General features: G+C 38.1%; 1 pseudogene; it reads right to left on the bottom strand.

Annotated features, from left to right (window-relative positions):
* Positions 1-2360: 2360 nt before the first annotated feature.
* Positions 2361-2800, bottom strand: LOC122216965 (annotated as a pseudogene).
* Positions 2801-3044: the final 244 nt, after the last annotated feature.

Genomic DNA, 3044 nt, shown 5'->3' with positions numbered 1-3044 from the left:
TCACTGTCCGTGAGTTCGAGCCCCGCGTCGGGCTCTGGGCTGATGGCTCAGAGCCTGGATCCTGCTTCCGATTCTGTGTCTACCTCTCTCTCTGCCCCTCCCCTGTTCATGCTCTGTCTCTCCCTGTCTCAAAAATAAATAAACGTTTAAAAAAAATTTTTTTTTAAAATAAATAAATAAACATTAATAAAACAAAAAGAAAGAACAGAGTCTGCTAAAACATTGTTGACTATTTTTAATTGGGTTATTTGCCTTTTTATTACTGAGTATATGGGTTCTTTATATATTCTGCATACAAGTCCCTTATCAAATATATGAGCTACAAATATTTTCTCCCATTCTTTGAGTTGTTTTTTACTTTCTTAATACTATCCTTAGAAAAAAAACTTTTTAATGTTGATGATAAATTGCTTTTTATAAAAAAGCCTTTGGAGATCTGGATCTCCAAAATGTTTTCCTAACACATAATGAATAGTTTCAAAGAATTTTATAGCAGGTAGGAAAGTAATTCAAGAGTGTATTACAAGAAGAACACGAGAACCTAACTGATAATTAAAACAAGAAATATTTTGATGGCTAGGAAAGTAAATTTCACATAGTTAATATATAAAAGTAAAGGCTCTGTAATATATTTAGATCTCTTTTCATATGTGTAAATGCACATAAAGCAGATTGCAAGAAATCATTTTATAAACACAAGCCAGAGAAAAGTCTGTGCTTACCCCTAAAACTAAGCTGAACTGAAGGGAAAACAGAGGTGATTACTCACTCAGGTTAACGGACTGGTGTCTATAAATGACAAGAGGATATATTAAAGAAGTCATTAACTTTATATACTGAACTGTTGCTAATGATATTTTAATAAAATTTTCTCTGAAAGTAACCCTTTCTGGCTAATTTCTCTTCTCTCTTTGGAATCTTTGGTAGTTAAAAAAAAAAAAGGAAACCACTAAATTCAATATGCATCTGCAACTTTTACAACAGTTCATGTGGAGCATACAAAGTTAACAGCTTATAAATTCTCCTTCCCTCAAAAAAGAAAATGGGCATAAAGAAACTATGAATCACTGTTGTGGTCACTCCTGTTAAAATACTTCTTCAATATACTTTGGACTATTCATTTTCTTCTTATATATAAATTTTACCTTTCTCTAAATAAACACAAGGACACCAAAAGTCGGAGAAGGAACAGAATAGGAATTCAGGTAGGCAGATGAAGCTTAAGTAACAAGGGGGCTCTTACAGGTGAGTTTGGAGGAAGTCTCTTTAACTTGCGTCAGTTAACACGAGGGAGAAGGGCCAAATGAAGGCAGAAATGTATTCCAAGCAGTCTAGTCAAAAGAGTTCAGGACTTAAGCAGAGTTCAGGTAACAGATACAGGCAATAGCACAAAGCAGGATCTTAACACATTTTATATGCTTTATATGCTTCCTATTAAGGAAAGAACTTTATGTGCTTCCTGTTTTGTTTTTTTTTAATAGTTATTTATTTTTGAAAGGGAGAGACTGAGTGTGAGCTGGGGAGGGGCAGAGAGAGAGGGAGACACAGAATTCAAAGCAGGCTCCAGGCTTCAAGCTGTCAGCACAGAGCCCAGAGTGGGGCTCTAACTCACGAATGGTGAGATCATGACCTGAGCTGAAGTCAAACGCCTAACCCAACTGAGCCACCCAGGTGCCCCTATGCGTTTCCTGTTAAGGATTCTCAAACCTGACCTGAGTGAGTGTGCAGTGGAGGTCAGTGGAGTAACTGGATGAAAGGAAGAGAATAGCAGCTTTTGACAGAAACGAATCCTGACAGGCCATTGAGGACTAGGTATCTGGGAGAGTTTAAAAAATTTTGGAGCCATGAATATTCTCCAGCATGTTCTCTAACTACACTGGAAAATACAGGATAAATTGAAAAAATCATTTTACCAGCATCTGGGGAAACGCAGTGTTGCCAAGTGGTGCTAACACTTAGTAGAACAGTTAGAACGTTTTGGCTATTAATAATGAATAAAACCCACTCATACTGTGAATAATACCCAAACAATAAGGAAACTTATTATGTCATGTAACAAGGGAGTTCAGAGGTAGGGCGGGCTTGATAGATGCAGTTCCCTAACAATGTCATTAAGGATCCAGTGTTTTTTCATCTCTTTACTTTGCTATCTGTTTACTTTGTAGCTCTTTGTCAAGAGCTTCATCCTTTAGGTAACAGCTTCATCCTCAGGCAATAAAAAGATTGTATCAGAAATTCTTGGCATCATAACCCAGGTATGCCAACATCCAGAGAAAGAATACCACTCTCAGGAGTGAGGAAGTATTTTTATTTATTTATTTATTTATTTATTTGGAAAAAGAATCAACTTTTTTATTTGTTCATTTCTTGCATTTGAAGTATTCGTTGATAACATCCTTGGCCTGAGACTCTTTGCTATAGTCATTAACCACCATACAACTGCAACCAACCACTTAATAGGGTTTTCCCTCTCTGTCTGTGTTACAGAAGCCTACCTAGCTTTCCTAGTTTCTTGTTGTCATCAACCTTAATTTGGTTGATCTGGTGTTCAGTACAACGGGGCCTCCACCAACTTGACATACATAGGGCCACCACAGTTGGATGCAAGCACACAAAGATGGGCTTGGCACTTGTCTAAGGCTTTGGCAGATTTGTGAATTCCACGTGCTAGGGCATCGTGGATGAAGGCCGTCTTTAGCACCTCTTGTAAAACAGTATTAACCTCCATTACGCCTCCAACAGCAAAGCCTTCCTCAGCCATGCCTGGTGTTGACTTATGGGTGAAGCCAAATCTTGACTACACTGGAGCACCGCCCCCCCCCCCCCCCTCCCCACACAACCCAGCAGCAGGGAAAGAGCAGGAGTGAGGAAGTATTTCTATGAATCCTGGTACAATTGGTCACATGAAAATTTGGAACCAATTACTGGCAAGGCAATAGAATAACTATGACTGGTTTAGACTAGCCATCTGGGGTGGATTAAATTTCAGAGTAATTATTTATACTCAGTAAGATTTAAGATATTGCTTTTGTTGGGATTTCCTT

The sequence above is a fragment of the Panthera leo genome, chromosome B1 (genome assembly GCF_018350215.1).
Source record: "Panthera leo isolate Ple1 chromosome B1, P.leo_Ple1_pat1.1, whole genome shotgun sequence".
In the NCBI taxonomy this organism is placed as follows: Eukaryota; Metazoa; Chordata; class Mammalia; order Carnivora; family Felidae; genus Panthera; species Panthera leo.
The sequence above is the reverse complement of the archived record's forward strand: the minus strand, read 5'-3'. Positions and strand labels throughout refer to the sequence as shown.